The 20300-nt window shown below is 43.9% G+C and overlaps 1 protein-coding gene and 1 long non-coding RNA gene across 6 annotated transcripts in view; one reads left to right on the forward strand and one right to left on the reverse strand.

Annotated features, from left to right (window-relative positions):
- LOC120955777 (transcription factor SPT20 homolog) overlaps positions 1-20300 on the reverse strand; it is a 93158-nt gene that overhangs the window by 70598 nt on the left and 2260 nt on the right. The gene's annotated exons all lie outside the window — the stretch shown is intronic.
- On the forward strand, positions 8079-12616 carry LOC120955782 (uncharacterized). Its single transcript, XR_007452604.1, has 4 exons — positions 8079-8727; positions 8791-9030; positions 9162-9265; positions 9387-12616. It is a non-coding gene; the product is annotated as an uncharacterized LOC120955782 (long non-coding RNA).

Raw genomic sequence — 20300 nt, forward strand, 5'->3', positions numbered from 1 at the left:
TCTCGACCTGGTCTTCTCACGCATCTCGATCCTCTCACGCATTTCGCCTCTCACACAATGCTTAGGCTACGTTGCATCAATCCTGCCACTTGGATCTCTTATCTCCCTGCATCCTCTCGACCTGGTCTTCTCACGCATCTCGATCCTCTCACGCATTTCGCCTCTCACACAATGCTTAGGCTACGTCTGCACGAGTAACGCGACCGAGGTCGCTACATCTCATTACACTTTTTTTTGTTTTGTTTTAGATCTTTTACTTGCGAGCCTAATGCTTTGTGTTGTCCTTGACTACGTTCTTCTTTTCGGGATCAAGTAGGAAAACTGATGTACAATAGGCTTCCCTCAGCTAGCCGCTCGCGGCCCAAAATGATCCATTCCCCTTTTTTTTTTCACTTTCCTGCAAAACGCACCCGAATCTTTTTTCTTGTGTTCGTGCGCCCCCTTAACAAGCTTCCTCGTGGGTATTTATCCTTTCGTACATGTATACGATCTTCGCATCTATACATGTGTACTACAGACTTTCCTTGCTCCGCTCCTCACAAGTGTACGCGCCATTTCGATCTGCATCATGTGTCGTTACCGCGTACTTACAGAAATCACCAGGAGACGGATCTCAACGATCTTCACGATCAGCATCAGTTGGTGTAAATGATGTTAGCAGGTGGGGGTAAACATCTCTGTCAGCTTATCATCTTTCTGTTCAGCTTATCGATCATCTTTCGGTCCGGTCGGACACGTTCTTCCTTCCTTCCACAGACGAATTCGGTAGGTCACCAGACAGATCTTCACGAACAGGTCATCAGCATCAGTGGGTGTAAATGGTATTAGCAGGGGGGGTAAACATCTCTGTCAGCTTATCATCTTTCTGTTCAGCTTATCGGTCATCTTTCGGTCCGGTCGGACACGTTCTTCCTTCCTTCCACAGACGAATTCGGTAGGTCACCCGACAGATTTTCAAGTGGCGGGTGGTATAATTCGTTCACGTATACGTTACTGCACTGCAAAATGTGTCGAGATTCTTTGTAGTTAAAACTTTGTAAAGCTAGAGTGTATTCTTTATAGTAAAAGAGTTTTTTTTTTTGTTGGAGTTGGTCTCCTGATTCTTTTTTTTTTTTTTTTTTTTTTTTTTTTTTTTTTTTTTTTTTTTTTTTTTTTTTTTTTTTTTTTTTTTTTTTTAATACGTTATAAGAGTTTTTTTTTATGTTTTTGTATGGATACAGTATAATAGATTGGATTTACCCGCAAGTGTTTGTTTCGTTTTTCTTATTTACTCTCTTCTACTATTAGTGTGTCCATACATAAACATTTACAAACATTCAATTACCTACTAACCTTAGCTTATCCTACCTCATCCTACTTACTTTAATTTTTTGTTTACATTTTTAATTTCTATCCCTATTCTCTAATCGTAATACTTTTTTACCCTGTTATTATGTACCTTCTCTAACCTTCTTCCATTCCTGACCACACATGTCTGTTCAGTCGGTATCTCTACTACCTCGTAGGGGCCCCTCCAAATGTTTTGCAATTTCTGTCCGGCTCCAGTTGCGTTATTTCTGATCAATACTAATTCACCCCACATAGGTTGCCAGTCGTTTGTGCCTCGATCGTATATGACTTTTCGTTTTTCTTTTGATTTTTTCAAATTATCTATTGCTAAGGTGTGTATTTTTATAAACCTGTCACGTAATTCCTCACAATACTCATCATAGCCCCGTTTAGTTTCTACTTTATAGATTGATGTTGGCAATCTTGCTTTTCTGCCATACAATAATTCGAATGGCGTAAACCCTGTAGATGTGTTCATTGTTGTATTAAATTCAAAGGTGAAATATGGGAGCCATTCATCCCACGTTTGTGGTTTTCCCTGTACATATTGGCGAAGATAGGTTTTCAATTCTCTGTTAGATCTCTCCACTAGATTAGCCTGTGGATGGTACGCGCTAGTATTAATTTTTTTTATTTTAAGGAATTTACACATATTTTTCATTACCTCACTCATGAAATTAGTTCCCTGATCGGTTACTATCTCTTTTGGCGTGCCATGTACGCATATGACCCTCTCTATCAAACTTTTTGCAACTGTCTTTGCTTCTTGATTAGGTAGCGGAACAACGAGTAAGTATCTTGTTAGGTCGTCTTGCATGACCAATCCATATTTGTTGCCTGATTCTGATTCCGGCAGAATAACTATGTCAATATACAATTTTTCTAAAGGTGTTGTTGACGTTGTAGTGATTTGCATAGGGATTCTATTGTATCGACATATCTTATTAATTTGACATGATTTGCAACTTCTAACGTATCTTTCAATGTCTTTGTACATGTTCTTCCAATAAAACATTTCTCTTATTCTTTTCTTCATTCTTCTAACTCCTACGTGTCCTCCTAAAGGAGCATCGTGAAATTCCTTCAGCAACGTTTCAACCTCTTTCTCATCAACCTCTATTCTTTCAGCATCTGGTTGAAAATGTTTGTACTTGGATTTATCTACGCGATTAGATTTAATTTTTCGCTCCATCCTTTGCTCCATCTGCTCTGTCATTTTATCATCGATTTCAATTCCTAGTAAGTTGTCCCAATGGTTATCCTCCTGTTCCTCTGAAATGTCAGACTTTTTTCCCAATTCGTTATTTATTTGCTCTCGTATTATTTTTTTCGTTTGTTGTCTAGTGACAATTGCTACTGCATCCTTTTTCGATTCTAGGAGATCCTTCTCATTTTCATGTGGTAATCGTGATAGAAAATCAGCCACTATATTTTCTTTTCCTTTTTTGTACCTGATTTCACATTCTATTCCTTGTAATCGTAGTCTAAGTCTTGTGAGAGTGGAACTGTTTTCATTTAGACTCCATAATGAAACCAATGGTCTGTGATCTGTATAGATTATAAACTTTTGGCCAAAAATATAGTGTTTGAAATAATCCACGGCCCAAACAATCGCCAATAACTCCTTTTCTATCGTATGATACTTCCTTTCTGCCGATCCTAACGATCTACTGGCGTACGCTATGGGTCTTTCCATATTTGTCTCATTGGAAAGCACTGCCCCTATAGCATGCAGGCTAGCATCTGTAGTAATAACAAATCTATCTCTGTAGTTCGGCCGAACGAGAAGCGGTTCTGACATGAGACAGCGCTTTAGTTGCTCAAATGCATTTTCGCAATCTTTGGTCCAACTAAAAACAGTGTCCTTTCTTAACAATTCATTCAATGGTTTTCTGATCTCCGCAATATTTTCTATGAATTTGGCATAAAAGTTTATAGTGCCCAGAAAAGATCGTAACTCTCTAATATTTCCAGGATGTTTCATTTGTTCAATCGCTTTCACATTCTCCCTAGTGGGTTTTACCCCTTCTTTGTTTATGACATGACCTAAAAACTCCAACTCATTTTTCAGGATTTTACACTTTTTTGTTTCTACCTTTAAATTATGACCGACAAGTGCCTCCAATACTTTGGCCAGATTCTCATTGTGTTCTTCAATTGTATCACCCGCAACGATAATGTCGTCTAAATATACTAATGCTTTGAAATTACCGAGCTCATATATCACGGTATTCATTAGTTTTTGGAATGTAGAGGGGCTATTCTTCAAACCCATTGGCATCCGTGTGAACTCAAAATGACCTTTGGGGGTTGAAAAAGCCGTTTTTGTGGCATCTCTAGGATGAATCGGTACCTGATAGAACCCAGATTTTAGGTCTAATGTGGAAAAATATTGACTGTTTCCTAAACTATCAAGTATGTCTGTTATTAAAGGAATCGGATAAATAAAAGGTTTTGTGATTGTGTTAAGCGACCTGAAGTCCACTACTATCCTATATCTCATAGTTCCATTTTCATCTTTCTTTTTCGGGACGCATAAAACGGGCGCATTCCATGGACTCTTGCTTGGTTTTATAATATTATGTTTGAGCATCTCCTCAATTTCATCATTAATCTGTGACTTGGTAGCCTCAGGAAATCTGTATTGCCGTTTGTATATCGGAACATTGGTGGTTGTCTCTATTTCATGCATAGCAGATGTTGTGAAAGTCAATGAGTCACCATTAATAAAAAATGCCCTACTATTTTGCTTTAATATTTCTTCCACTTTGATCTTAGCATCCCCTGCCAGATGGCTTAGTTCTATCATTGTGAGCAATTCTTCTTGCCTTAAACGTTCTTGCTTAGGTGCAATATTTCTAGCTTCCATTATGTCGAAGTCCTTTATATCCTCGAGCTTTTCTGATAATTTTAACTCTTCATCCACTTCGTCGCGATCATCAAAACATTCTTCATCTTCTTCGATTTGATATTCATTGATTTCATCCATTTCTTTCCCTTTTAGAATGATATACTTTAAATCTTCCCCGATTATCTTCACGTGTCTTCTAAGAAATTCTCCACCTAGTATTGATCCAAATATTAAGTCATTAACAACTTGAAATTTAATTGGGAATTTTAATTCTTGAACTACGACGAACGTTTCAAACGAGCCGATAGTTTCCATAGGCATGTTATCCACTCCAATAATTACTATTCGGTCATTAAAATTAATTTTTACTGCACCTAATCTTTTAACCTCCTCCAACTTCATTAAATTTATCACTGATCCCGTATCCACCAAAAATTTTGAATCTATTAAGTTTTCCGTTAAAGGCAATTGTATATATGGAAGATTATTTTCAAATATTATTTCAAGAAACAACCCATTAATTTGCGATACATCGTTGCGATTTTTCGTATATGTACTGTATGTTGCGTGAATATGGGGGTCCCAAGAAGAACCCCCCGTATTTAGTTTTTTTGAAACTGGTTGTCTTGCTCAGTCCGGTAGTTAAAATTTTGCTGCCATTGTTTTCTCGGTGTACTGTTTCTAAAATGATTTAAATTAGTGTTACTGAATTTATTGTAATTTGAATTAGAAAAATTGGGTTGTTGATATCTATGATAATCAGGAACAGTGTTACCTTGAGAACCGTTATGGTCATTATCATTATTATTGTTAAAATTGGATTGATGTGTTTTAATACTATCGTTATTATTATTGTTATTTGTATTAAAATTTCTAGAGCTATTTCCAATACTACTGTTAAAATTATTACTATTATTTCTATAACTATGACTAGATTGTGTAAAACTACTGTTTGGCTGCCCACCGCTTGCGGAAGTACCGTTACTACCGAGCGTTATGTTACCTCCATTTTGCGTTCCTATCGACCGATTCAGTCTTCCTTCTATTTTTCTAATGGTCTCTGCCTCCTTACACTCTTCTTCTAACTCATCCAACAAGCTTTCGAATGTTATATGCTTCTTGCTTCTTGCGACTGTCTTTAGTTCGGGGTTATTCAACCCGGCAATGAAATGGATCCTAAGATTTTTTATTGCGTATGAATCTTCTTTACATAATCCCGTCAGTTCCTCTATCAAGTCTTTCAATTTTAGAGCCCTATTCCTATAGGATAAGTACGATTCCGATTGATTTTGTGCTAATGTTTCAACTTTTTCGAAAACTTCTTCTAAGCTTATTCTCTCACCGAATTCTTTTATAAGATTTACACGTAGGGCATCCCATGTGCTTGCAAAAACGCGTTTGAAGCTTGCTGCTGCTGGACCTTTTAATTTAGTGAGCACAACTTGAATAAGGGGCTCATCTGAATCCTCATCAGATAGAAGTTTAGCAAACGAATCGCATTGGAACAAAAAACTATCCAATTCCTCCGCTACTCCCTTGAATTCTGGTATATATTTGATAGCGTCCTTCATTGAAAACTCGGTCGCCATTTTCTTTGACCCAGATGGGTTATCCCAGGCTTTCTGAATTTCGACGCTTTGGTTAAAAAAATCCGCCTTTAGAACTTTCAGATGAGTTCTGTACTCTTCGTTTCCTGACACTGCGGTTTCTGTTGAGTTTAGATTGTCGCGAAATCGTGGAATGTCTAACAGACTATTATGGGCTTTTTTTACTTTAATTTCACGCCCTCTTAACATAAGGATCCGTTCGCACATTTGTGATAATAACTTTTTCAAAAAATTACTAATAATTTAATTAATCTACTATAAATAAATAATTTAAAAAAATATATATAAATAAATAAATAAATAAATTAAGTAAGTAAGACGCCTAGCAAACACTAATTCTTTTTTTTTTTTTTTTTTTTTTACACTGTATTCACTATTACACGCATACACAAGCAATACGGTCAGGCCATTATCTATGAACTAAAGCGAATCACACTCATACACCCACACAACTACACCATAATTTAACGACTTCACGTTTTATACGGACATTTACTTACCGACCTAAATACCGTTCTAGGCACAAACATAAATTTAATAAATAAACTTAAATAACATTGAAACTGAAACTTTTTTACCACAATTACGCACAAAAACTAATTTTTTTAACACCAGCCAGAAATGGCGTCCCAACGCAACCTTTTTTTTCCGCTGTCACCACATGTAGAGCCTTCTACTCCGTACTCTTTATTCTATCTTCCGACGACACTACTCCCAAACCTTACTCTACGAAGCTCTAATCTATTCTGCCACTTTGATCTCTTATCTCCTTGCATCATCTCGATCTCTTATCTCCTTGTCTTCCCACGCATCTCGATCCTCTCACGCATTTCGCCTCTCACACAATGCTTAGGCTACGTTGCATCAATCCTGCCACTTGGATCTCTTATCTCCCTGCATCCTCTCGACCTGGTCTTCTCACGCATCTCGATCCTCTCACGCATTTCGCCTCTCACACAATGCTTAGGCTACGTTGCATCAATCCTGCCACTTGGATCTCTTATCTCCCTGCATCCTCTCGACCTGGTCTTCTCACGCATCTCGATCCTCTCACGCATTTCGCCTCTCACACAATGCTTAGGCTACGTCTGCACGAGTAACGCGACCGAGGTCGCTACAAGTATAACCGAACATGTCACCTATTTCCGAACAATTCTATATCTCGCTGAAAGAGTCTATTATATGCCTGAGCGAATCTACAACTCGCTGAACATGTCTATATAATCCTCGAAAACCCTGTAAATCCAAACTTACGCAGGTGTGACGTACAGATAGGTGAACGTACTGTTGAAGTCGTACCAGAATTCACCTATCTCGGGTCAAAGGTCAGCAACGACAACAGCATGGAAGCTGAGTTGCGCGCAAGGATGCTGGCTACCAACCGGTCATTATACAGCCTGAAAAATCAGTTCACCTCAAAGAACCTGTCGCGACGGACGAAGCTGGGACTATATAGTACCTATATAGTACCGGTACTCACATACGCTTCTGAGACATGGACACTGTCCGAAACCCTCTTAGCCACGTGTGAGAGGAAGATGCTCAGAAGGCCAAGTGGGCCCCGTATGTGTCGAAGAACAGTGGAGGAGTCGTTATAACGACGTGCTATCTGAGCTTTACGGTTATCTCTAGTGTTTTTGTAGTAAGTCTTTTTAGGCCGTCCACAAGGATAAAGGAGGCGTGGTACGGATTGGCAGAGGAAGGCGCGAGACCGTCAACGGGTTTGGGCACTCCTGAGGTAGACCAAAATCACAAAGCGGCTGTAGCGCCGGATAAGTGATTAAGTAAGTAAGTAAACTAATCAATTAAAACTAATTTTGATTATTGTTTGTTTTGTTTACTTAATAAAGTTCCAATACCTATGCTGGAATGATTGCAATTTTATTTATACATTTGTTTGTACAAAATACGTTCTTTGGTGTCTAAACACTACTGAGTTCTACTAACACAACATGTTCATAAACGTTGTAACAATTTAAGTTAATTAAATACTACATAATTATTTTTCTGTATTATTGTATCAGGAAGAGAAACACATTTAAACACTAATCCCCCATACATGACCCGCCTTAACCCGCAACCCTTTGAATTGCTAACACACGTTCTCTAGTGTCTGCGCGCTGACAACAGCCACTTCACAAAAGCTTCTCCTAATTGTCACGTGACGCTGCACGTTTCCTCTTGAAAGCGGTAAAAAGCGGCAACTACAATAAGAAAAAAGTGTGTGCATCACGACGCTTCCTAACAAGGTACTTCAGGACGTACATCATTCTACCGAAAGATGATACACCTCTCGCCTCTCTTGTGCTCTACCTTCCTCTTCCGCTGATCACACCACAACCGTGTGGAGTACACACCTAAATGGACGGAATGCACCGAAAAGTGAGCTAATTACAAAGCCAGAACCAGATGTGTGTGTGTATGTTTACAAAACAAAACACTGTGGACAGACGCACACGGTGCTCCAAGAAGCCTCCCCTCGCATGTACCAGCAGCAGCACCAGCTGACGGGATTCTAATCAAAAACACACACACACACACACACACACACATACAGAAGCACAACCCTGGAGGTTGGGGATGGTAACGGTTTCATCACATCGGAGTAGAGCAATGTGTGCGTTATCAAGGCGATAAGAAGGTAAACAGAGCGCGTTAGCATTGCGCGTCGCACGTTCCAAATTGCAGTAGGCCGCCAGTCACACAGACCGTTTGACGTTTAGTGCACAGTGTGTGTTTGTGCGCAGCTAGAGCGACTCGATGCTGCTAGTGAACGAGTGAGAGTTTTAGGCGATTCTTTTTTAGGGCCGCGGATGGAAGGAATGATTTTGCGGGTAGAATCGAACCGAACAGCACCGGCAGTCCGATGGGAGAGTGCGTCAAGTCGTGTTGCTACTGTTGTGCCTCGTGCTACAACACACCGATCTGCTGTGTTGGAAGGTAAGCAATGTCGTTGTGTGAGAATAGCGCAAATAATGTTTTTTTTCGGGTTTTCGTTTGCAGTCTGTGCTGTGTGCTGATACCGCTGCTCGGGCTGCTGGTGATTCTGTTCGGCGCAGTGTTTGGCATGATCGTTGGCATAGCCTGGCTGACACAGAACCACACCGAACCGGCGACCGTCAACCGTATGCTTGCGATACTGGCAAACAGTTCCGCCGGGGAGTCTTTCACCGCGAGCGAACAAAGTGTTGTGCAGTAGTAGGAGCTAGACGGTGGAGGAGTTGTTATCAATCCATTATCAAGGTAGTGTACCGCAAGCAAACACACACTGAGCTGTATTGGCACAGGGCGTGCTGTATCGCTGTACCCTTTCAAATCAATCGGTACATTACGTTAAGTGCACCACCACTTTCCCTGCTTTTTCAAACTTGCAGCACTTCCGACACAACACGAACAGCGGGTGTCAACACACAAAAAAACATCTTTAGAGCAACTTTGTATGCTAGGTCTTTCCCATACAGCAACAACACCCCCGGGGGTAAGTATTGCCGTTTTACGATGGAAAAACCTTCAGCCATCAGCCTCTTCTTGTTAACGAAAATGCGTAACCATTCCCCCCATTAAGGTCAAGCGTAACTCATTTCTCATCCATTTTGCAGACTGGCATGGTTCTCGGATGGTCAAGGAAAATGCGTGCGGTGCGGCAGATGCCACCTCAGAGATTAGATTGCGGAGATCGATTAGCTGAAGCAGCAGCGGTAGTAGCAGCACTTCACGATACACAGGCCGGCATCATCGTTAGCTGACATACACAAACACACTAGCATACGTATAGGATATAGGTCAATAGGTCTAGCAAACTGTAAGAAGGGTCTTAGCATAATTAGTATGCAGATTGCGAATGCGATCACCGATCCACCAAAAAGAGAGAGAGAGAACAAAACAAAAAAACAAGATTGATGATGGTTTTAGAGGCACCGTTTTGTACTGCGTGTGAAACGCAACTAGAAGGTTCAGGTGGGAGGGTTTTGGTTTGCTCTTATCAGCAAATCGAAGATTTAGCCCAAAGATAGTGCGCATAAAAGGTTCCGATCTTACGCAAAGCAGACACCTCAAAACAAACCCTTTTGCCCCTCCACCTCAAACACCACCACCACCAGCAGCTGGCCTGTATTAGAGCAGGTTGGTGGAAGGTTTAATTGATCGACGGTTGTGCGGAGAAAATCGTACGCTCCAATTAGGCTTGGCGATGTGCACTTGCTGCCTTGGACAGCCCCAATATAAACTGGCAGCATAATCGAAGCAGAATTGTACCTGTCTGTGTGCTTGTGTGTGTGCTTGTGTGTGTGTGTGTCTCTATGCGCAATAATTTCTCCCTCTTGCCGGCAAAACCACCACCAGCACCGCTCTCTATGCTGTCACTTTCACATGACATGGCACTGAGAGACATGGTTTTGGTTTGCATCTGTTTGCCTTCTTCTTTGCCTGGTGGTGTGCGGCGGGACGGCTTACATAAGCGCCGGTGTGTTGCAGCTGCCGCTGCTCCACAAACTGCTGCTGCTGCACCACATAAAACGGTACCACCACCGCCAGGCGCACCAGCGCGCGCAACCGGCCTGGGCAAAACAATTCCCAATCCGGTGGCTCCAATTTCCCACCTTCGAGGGGGGATGGTGCACCATAGAATTTGCGGCGGTGGAGGAGAAGCAGGTGCAAACATCAAACCCAAAACCGATGTGGGATGGATGGACGACGGTGTCATTTCGGTTTCGTATGGTTTGGATTTAAAAAATTCATTCCCAACGCATTTTTTTGGCTTGGCGCGCGCGCGCCCGGGCAGAATTGGGCGTTGTGTTGCGTGGAGTAGTGTGCAATCGTTTTCGATGTGTGCCCCTTTAATTTGTACGCATAATATTTACGCAAATTGGCACTTTCTTTCGGCGTACCGATTGGGGTGGGGGGGGGGCTCGCTCCACACGGTTTGACATGATTGATCGGCACGGCTAGCAAGTGCTTACCACGCGTGTGCAGGATGATTGGGTGTGGTCTTGAGGGAAGAAGTTTAAATTTAAGCGTAATTTTGTGAATACTAAATAAGCGGTCCTGTCCGGGAGGGGGGTCACACAGTCGTTATCAAGGAGAAATAGGTTAAGGAGCGGTGTTGTTGTGAAAGGGGGTTTAGAACCAGCAAAACACACGGAGCTACGGATTATAGCCATTTCGCAGACTGTTAAGGCAATCATTCAATTAAAGGTGATATAATTTAACAACACTTTGACCTACTTTTAGAAAAAAAATCAGAATAACAAGCAACCACTCCCCACAAGGTAAAGATAGTGTAAAGGTGCACCACCCTGAAAGCACCCACCCAGCACAGCATAAATAAATCACCGGTAACAAAAGTGATTTTAATCCATAAAATACGTTCCAGTTCCTCTTTCACGAAACGAAACGATATGCACAAAATACGCACAAGGTCCCCCAGAGGAGCAAAGAGGCACTTATGTCGACGACCATTATGGCACGGGGCGCAAGCGCTGGAAACATATTCATTACAATCCAATCCGTCTGCCTGCTGCACTGTGCACCTGGGGTCGCATTGTAAGTGCGTATCGACTTACACCCGTCAATTGCCGCACACAACACACTGACTCACCACCGAATGCAGGAAGGATCCCCCGAGGAATTGACCCCGGTGGCACGGTGGTTAAAGCATCAACGGGTTTAAATCACCGAGAAGATTTTTAAGCGCCTTACAAAGCGTTCCGTTGGTGCGTTGCATGCGTCATAAAGAACGCACCATAACGCTTGCACGGGCAGTGTACCGACCAACATGGAAGGTTTTAAAAGGAATAAAGCGACGGCATAAGTTGACGGCTTTACTACACTACTGCCGCAGGATGATGTGTTTTATTTTTCACAGTACACACTCGCACCCGGTGTAAAATTTGTTGTCATTTTTATTGCACCGCTTCGTGGGCCATAAAGCTTAATAATATTAAATCAAACAGCAAAGCGTCCGTTTACACGACGAGCGACGCACGCTTGCGCTAGCTCCTGCGACATAAAACGCGGCTGTCGGCTGTGTACAGGGATGTACCAAATAGGGTATTTTCAAATTTGGGGAAACAAATTCACGTGTATTTTCCCGGTAAAACCCCATAATGGACGTAATTGGTATCTATAACATGGCTACGATAGAACGGCATCCAAAGGAAATTTGAAATAATAGTGGATATGTTAACAAGCATGGATGCACGAAGTTTAAATGATTCCTGTAGAATATATCTTAAATGAAGAACATAAAAAAACATCAGTGCTACTACTTCTAACTGAGAGCGTCTAAGCACTTGTATTAGTGTTGCCATCCCTAAACGACCTGGAGGGTACAATACACCATAAACCCTGCGCAGCGAGTTCGGGTTAGGTCGGGTAAAAGTAGGTTCAATATCCGAACTGAACTCGCACCAACGGGTCCGAGTCGCTTATGCTTCTTCGCACCTACTGATGAACGTTGGGTCGTGCAATGAATCATAGGTGCCATATCTAAATTCTACGAATGTTCGTGGATAGCGTCAGTTGATATGTATACACCATCTGTTGAAAGTTCATCATTACATCGAGTCGAGCATCATTTTCATGTGGCCCGCCAAGACGATTTTGTTAAAAATGTGGCCCGCAGATCGAACAAGTTTGTTCTACTTACATATGAAAAGGTGTTGCCAAAGACATCCTTGTTTTACATGAGCAATACGGCTTGGCTTTTGTAAAGAGAACCAGTATAAACGTATTTTTAGTGTGCATTTAGTATTTTAGAATTTGTTAATTTTATTGAATCATGATATATGCAGCGCATTTAGGTAAATATATCATTTACTTGCCCAAACTACGTATAAGAATATGGAAATGTCTATTTTATATAAACTTTCGAGAAATATTTTTAATATAAGTGGAAAAAATTAAAATTCCATTCAAAATTCGATGCATTCGAAAATACCCAATATTTACCCGGGTAAAAACCTGGCAAAACTCCAAAACATTAATACCGCGTAAAAAGGTATTTATACCACGGTACAACACTGACTGTGTAGCATGTTTAAGCCTCCCGCGCGTTAAACTCTAACCGAGTGGGGTTGTAAAAATGCACTCCAAAATCGGTTGCGTAAAAGCCGCCGATGCCACCCGTCGTTGTTGGATCGTCCCAAAGAAAACCAAAAAGGAGCAGGGAAAATGCTCCACTCTCACAGCGGCTTCCTAGAATCCGGACCGAAAACCGTGTGGGAATTACATGGATTGCTCCTTGCATCTCTTCAATTGCATCGAACGCATCGGAGTTATGTGATCTCTTCCCGCGCTGCCGCGACTTCTTCAGAAAACCGTTTAAAATTGGTAGTTCGGCTAGAGCAGGCGCATCGTTAAAAACCCGGCGGGAGGACGCGACACAAGACACTAAACAACGCTCCCGGTGGTGCTTGCTCCGGGATGAAATGAATACTCGTGCTCTGCAGGGCAACAAAATTGGCCCCGGTTGGTGTTTGCCAGGTATGCTCCCTCTTCTGTGTGTGGTGCCTGCCTCTGGTAGTGTAAAAGTAGTTCGGGAAATGTTCGCAGTTGGCCCACACTGTTGTCTGCCAATTTTGCACTGCGCAAGGGGTGGGGGGAGTTCCCCTTTACGAAGGGTTTTGATGGGAAAAGTAAAAACTCATCCAACAACAAAAAAAGAGCAAAATACTCTAAAGCCAAATCTGTGTTGCCTTGGGAGTTGGGAAGCTTCTACTCCTCCTCCTTGTGTTGTAAACTACGATGCAGGAAAAGTGCAATGAAATGTGTGCACTGTGTGTGTGTGTGTAAAGTGAAAGACACTACCGACACCGGGAAGGTGAAGGAGGAGGGAAGGTGACGTCGTCGTCTTGTCTTCAATGGTTGCAAAAATGAGTGAAAAAACACGAGCAACAGACACACAGAGGGGCGAGGGTTGTATAACATCCTGGAACGGCGTCAAACGGTAGCGTGACACCGCTTACACCGTGGCTCCCAGGGGGTGCGCTTGCACACCAACACACACATTCAAGCAGCGGGGGAAAAATGGGCCACTTTGAGCTCAAGCCCAGGCCCGGGTTCGATGTCACGCAATAATGGCCGCTTGAAGGTCGTTCCGAGCCGGCTGCGGGACGGCGGGAGATGTGTTGTGGTCCCGGGTGCATGCTTGCAAATCACTGTTTGGATCGATAGTGACGGCGGAGTGGTGACGGTCGGAGGGTGGATGGTTTTAGTTACGGATTGTATAGTGGTTTGCGCGCGCGTGTATGTGTGACTTATTCGCATAAACCCTTGCCGCAGCTTTAATGTCTGCAAAAATGGCTACTTTTCACCAAGCAACTGTCACCGAAGGCAGATCAGATCTATGTAAACAACGCTTTGACAGCTCGTCTTGTAGTAGCTGTCAGTGGTAGCCTACCATGATGTGGCGAACCGTTTTAGTACTAATGGGGAATTCAAAGATGTCGTTGTGTCTATCGATCCAGCGAGTTCCTCACGAGTATTGAAACTCAAACTATCCGTACGCACAAACACACACACACACAATTCCATCTAATCAATACTAAATCAATGCTCAATTCAACCTCAAGACACCGCGTAGTGGAGCGCGTTTATGTAAATGTGGAAATTCAAATTCCACAATCTCTCGGGTGTATTGGTGCGTTGGTGGATCGAGAACGATCGAAAACCAGTAACTTCTCCTTGCACCTTCTACAACCTCCCCCCACCGGGTTCAATAGGTGCCAATGTCTTCGTCGCCATCGTCGATCACTGAAGATGGAACCCCTCGGGAAGGGGAGAGACACCTCCGAAGATGTCTCCACCATCGCAGCCCCAGCGCCTCATTTCCAAACAGGGTCGTCCTATTAGACTGGTGGTCGTGATCTTCCTCGGCACACCGACCCAAGGTAGTCGATGGACACACACACACACACGGACGAGAGCTGTATGTATGTGAGTGGTTGGAGAGCCACAATCTCTCTATTGCTCTGCGCCAAATGCCAAATGTTGTTGCGCATCTTCACCCGCGAACGCATTTGGCTCCACGGCACATGATGTACGCGCACGAAACTTGCCCGGCAACAGGTTTTTCCCCCGATGCTCCCCCCAAGGTGGGGATTGACTGGTTTCGTTGGAGTTTTAAAACCCCATCAGGCACCACAAACAAGCGCACGGGCATCTGTGATGGGACATGGTGGTTCTTTTTTTTTAATATTCCGAAATATTAACTCCCTTTTTAGATAGACCTGTCCTTCCTTCGATCAAGTCATCGATCGCTATTTTTAGCCACGGATTTGAATTCCCCTCTATAATCTGTCTTTGCATTTCTCAACGTCTATCTCAATTCTACTTCGAAACTTCGAAGCGGTTTCGGGTCTCCTCGCACTATCATATACAAGGTCGGGGACAGATGACTCATGACATCTTAGCGATTAGCAGCAGCACCGGCGTGAGTTACCGCGCGATTCTGGCCCGTAAAAACCGGTCCAGCAGCCGGTGATCTTCACTTGGAGAGATGGAAACATTCTAACATATAGCTGGTAGAATGTGACATTTGCTTTTTCGATTGATGCCACAGTTCCCTCCCTCTTCCAGCGTCATGCCCGCCATGCACCGTGAAGGCAACTCCCCCCTCGCGAAACGCTTTACTAACCTAATTCACACATTAGGCAATTACGCAATCGGAATGTCTGTGGTGGCTGATGTCGAGGGTTTCCCTTTTAGCCGACCTATACGTAGGTTATTTTTTTTTATTTTACTTCTTCGTTGTTTCTATTCCATGTTTTGAGCGTTCAATGAGCAGCTCAACTTGCGCATACCCCCACACACGCGAGCGGAGCTTGGAGAGCGCGCTCTCGTTACGCAGTGTAACAAGCGACGCGGGCAAAAGCAATACCCCCCCAATCACTCCAAACAGATCGCCCCAAACTCGGCTGCCGGGGGAGTCGTCGTCGTCGTCGGTGTGATCTTCACTCTCCGATCACGACATCATCTTCTTGGGGCTTGGGGCTGTTGGGAGATGAGTACACACGGGACACGGGACAAGGGCGGAAGATTGGAACCGACAGACCGCCCCACAGCAGTGTCGTCCTCCCTCTTCTTCAGATCTTGGCCCAAAGTCTCGACCGAATGGAATTAAATGTTTTGCCCGACTGTGCGATGATGGTGAAGATCATCTCGAAGCGTACGATCTTTGATCAGCTTGTTCAAATGTGTATGTGTGTGTGTTTCAGTGAGTTTTGATGTCGAAAATCACGCAGAGGCATGTACTAACAACGTTCGCTGTACTAACAACATTGCCGCTTGTCACGCTAATCTCCTACACTTGCGTTGGGCATTAAAATTGCGTCGTCGTCGTCTTCGTTTACAAACACACACACAGAAAATCACACATATTTAAAGCCACCAACAGCACAGCACATTGCTAGAAAAGTCAAGTTGGCAGTAAACGAAACCCGTTCGATTTTTGAACTTTTACGCCGCATCGCAAAAGATCAAGTACACAGCTGTTGCTGTTGACCCTCGGCGATAAGACCCCGCCGAAATATCTCCAGTGACACTGGTACACTGTGTGCGTTTGCTAAAACCTAACCCCAACAGAAAAAGAAGCAAGAGACGAACTTTGCCAACAACAATCATCATTGAGGATACATTAATAGCACACTACCGACACTGCGCCATTGCAATGGGAGAGAAGCTGGCCAAAGCGTTCAATAGGAGAGGTGCTTCGTCCAAAAATTAGCTCCAGGCGACGAACCGCCGCCCGAGCGACATCGATTGAAAGGATCAGTAGCGCAAAGGCTTTTGATGTAATCGTTTCTTTTTTTTCTCTGTGTTTCATCTCAAGAAGCCTTGTGCCATCGATTGCGAAAAAAAGATGCCTCAGCCCGATTTTGGAACACAGTACGGCCTTTTTTCTAAGAGGAGGTTGTAGGCTCCTTCCTACGTCATCCAGGCATGTGCTTACAAGAGATACAGTGATGCCTCCGCTCAGATATTGTGTGACGCCTTTGCACGGTGACAGAATAAACAACACAGAGAGAGGTTGGGCAAATATTATCGTTTGCTGCTGCTAGGCACCTCCTTTGTGACAGTTTTTTGTCCACTCGCACACACCTACAGAGAGATGCTGCTTTCTTAACCTTGGAGCTCTTTCAATGGGGGAGCCATTCAAAATGGGTCCGCCATGTGCAATTGTAGTAGATTATATCATCATCGCACTTGGCAGTGGTGCTGCCGCCGGTCTCCCGCATGCACACCTTTCTAAAGCGATACATTTATGGTGCGCCGATCAGCATCATCCTCCTCCCGAAAACTGAAGTAACGAAAAAAATAAAACAAAAATAGCACAACGAAACACTCGCACCAGCAGCAGCACTTCAAAGCGGACCCAGAGCGGCGTCGTGCCGGCATCCGAAAGGTAACTATCAGTTTTGTCCGAAGGGGAGCGCAAAAAAAAACGGGACACCTCAACCACCGACCGAACGCGGACCGGACGACTTCTTTTGCCACCCGCCGGCCGCGCGGGAGAAAGACGAGCCGATTCCCACGATACAAATATGGCCTGAATGTGCTCCTGTCAGCGTGCAGCAAAATTTGCAATCTCCTCGAGTCGCCATGCCGGCGTCCGTTGTCTTGCTTTTTTTTTTTTTTTTTGCTTTTAAGGGACCATCACCTCAAGCACCACAGCAGTTGGACATTAGACCATTGTCCGCCACGCCACGCTGGGCCGGCTGATGGGGTGGGGTTTGCTGTTTGTGTGTGCTGTTTTGCTCCCTTTTTGCTTGCCCTGCCTGCCCGGCCGTGTAGAGACGCACTTTTTCTGCTGCTGCTGCTGCTGCTGTTGTTGTTTCTTCCTTTCCTCTTTCACATGGGAACCTCAAACGGGCGGTTATATTTATGCTCACAATACGCGCCGCCCGCAATATCCCACAGCCAGCGCGCGAGCGGTGGACAAACAAACAAACGACTTCTGCGACCAGGGCGCGCAACAAGTGACGAACCTCCCCGCGCAAGCGTCGCAGAAATTTAACCTGTTTGAAGTGAGATGCGAAAGCGGTGCGGGTAGAGGACACACGGCCTTAATTATGCATGACAGAGTGGCCCCACGCGGGGGAACGACGCGAGCTGGCCGACTGAGGCAGAGCGGGGGGGGGGGGGGGGGGGGGGGTGGCAAAAATAGCGAAAGAGCGCGACGAGTGTCTTGTTGCTTAATTATAGCATTAGGCTCTTTCTCTCGCTTTCCGGATACCGTGGGCCCGGATATGTTTTTCGTCCGGAAAAACGGAGAATCTTGACATGGGACATCCTACTCTTGCTCTCCCCCTCCGTCTCTTCTTGCGTGCTTTTTGGGGTGGGTGAAAATGAGCCGCCTTGCCGCTTCCTTTCCGTGCACGGCTGTTTGCGAACGGTTTTGCGATTGCATCATCTCGATCTGTTTGCGCGACGGCCGAGTGTGTGTGTGTGGGGGGAGATAGGTTGTCTAATTTTGACGCCAGCGTGTAACGCACACGGTGTGCTTTCTATGCGCGCGTTGGACCGACCTATCTACTGAGCTTGTTTTTTCCGTGCCGAAGGAGTTCAAGCCAGCCTCCACACGGTTCCAGCAGCTGGAGACGATCGTGGGCCCATCCTGTCCTGTAGCCGCAAGCCCCGAAGTAGCCGCATGGGACCGCACACTTTTACAATGTGTACACACATTCCAGGCGCGGGTTTAATCCCAGGCGGGCTCTGCGAGCTGTTGGCCGATTCCGTTTTCTCGGAGCGGAACGGAAGAAAAATAGCAAAAATGGCATTCCAGCGCTGCACAGATCCAGCTTTCCTTTCTCGCTGCTTTCTGCAGCTCTTACGGATTCCTCTCTTTGAATGAAAAGCGAGTAAAATAGCCAATACCGCTAAACTTCAAACCGTGTTGATTAATATTCAAATTAAAAAAAAGCATTCCTTTCGATTGTTTTTCCCTCTACAAACATGGCTATTAAATTAAAAAAATATTTGTATCACCCACTTCGCGCACAACTAAATAGCTCTCATGGCATTCCTTGCCGATAGAGATGTTTACCGTTTTTTAAGGGAAAATTTAATTATCAGAAATAGTGCCATCGTTAACGCAAAACAAAAAAAAACCACGCCAAACGCCAATCATGGTAAACACTTTAAGCATTTAATAACGAACTTCCCAAACCCAATCACTTACCATCATCGCTGGACAGTCTCGAACCGAAGGAAACCTTAGTAGCAGCCCCTCTCTGCCGCTCGTGCGTTATGCTCTCCTAAGCAACGCTTGGCCGGGGCAGTTCCAGAGGCTTATTTTTTGCATTCCATGCCATTCCTCCGCGCAGTCTGCGCGGCATTTATCGTGCCAACCCGAACGTTGTTTTGCTTTCCAGCAAAAGCACACACACACACACGCGCACGGACACACACGGACACAGTCACACGCTTGTGCACGAGAGGGGGACAATGGGAAAACTGGAGGCCTCAGCAGAAGAAGAAAAAAAAATCGGGCTAATTGGTGCAGGTGAAAAGCACTTTTCCTTCGGCGGCGTTATGCACACTTGGGTGTAACAATATAACAGAGCAAACACTGACCGCACACACTGTCGGCCCGAACTCTCTGCAGCATTGCTTACACACACGGACACGGACACACGAACACGAACCGATCACACATATATATATGGTCACTGGAGCCTAGCTACCTCCCCGCGCAAAAAAAAAACCGGAAGATGACTGAAAACGGTCGGCGAGATTTGTCGAAAGAGATACCGAAGGGAGGGTGGTCTGGTTTCTAGAGATAGTTTTGTGCGTTCGCATTTGCAAATGATGCTTGTAGAAATTATGTAAAATAGTGTCTTAGTGTATATTTGGGGGAGGGTGACTCTTGGTTTTATAAGGGAGGGTGGTAGTTCAAACCCACTTCTGAACACCAGCTACAATTAGTGGATCGCTTGGAACACGAAAATGATCCTATATTAGGATGGTGAGATGATTAATATTAGCAAGTATGTTATAAAGTGTCTTAGTAGATTAGTAGATGTCCTGGTGCGTATTTTCTGATCACATCTTAACCAACAACAGTCTTCTTTGATTAATACACCAAAATAACAACTAAATTCTAGGTTTGCAAGTTTGAGATTTGAAATATTGTCTAAGTATTCCTTAATATACTAAGTTCATTAGTATGTAATATTTTAAATGGATTGCATTTTCTTTACCCAACCAATAAAACAAACAAATTGACAAGTCGATACAATGCGAAACCAACACAAAATAGAGAGACAAATATGTTATATAGTATCTTAGTAAATTAGAAGATGCTCTGGCGGGCATTTTCTAATCAACTCTTAAACGGAAACATTCTTCCTTGATGAATACGCCAAGACCTAAATCCCACATTTGCATGTTTTAATTTTAAAATATTTTCTAAGTATTCCTAAGTACACTAAGATCCTTAGTGTTTACTACTTCATTCGGTTACATTCCTGTAGGCAACAAGCAAAACGGCAAATTGACGAGTTAATTCATTGTGA

The sequence above is a fragment of the Anopheles coluzzii genome, chromosome 3 (genome assembly GCF_943734685.1).
Source record: "Anopheles coluzzii chromosome 3, AcolN3, whole genome shotgun sequence".
Classification (NCBI taxonomy): Eukaryota; Metazoa; Arthropoda; class Insecta; order Diptera; family Culicidae; genus Anopheles; species Anopheles coluzzii.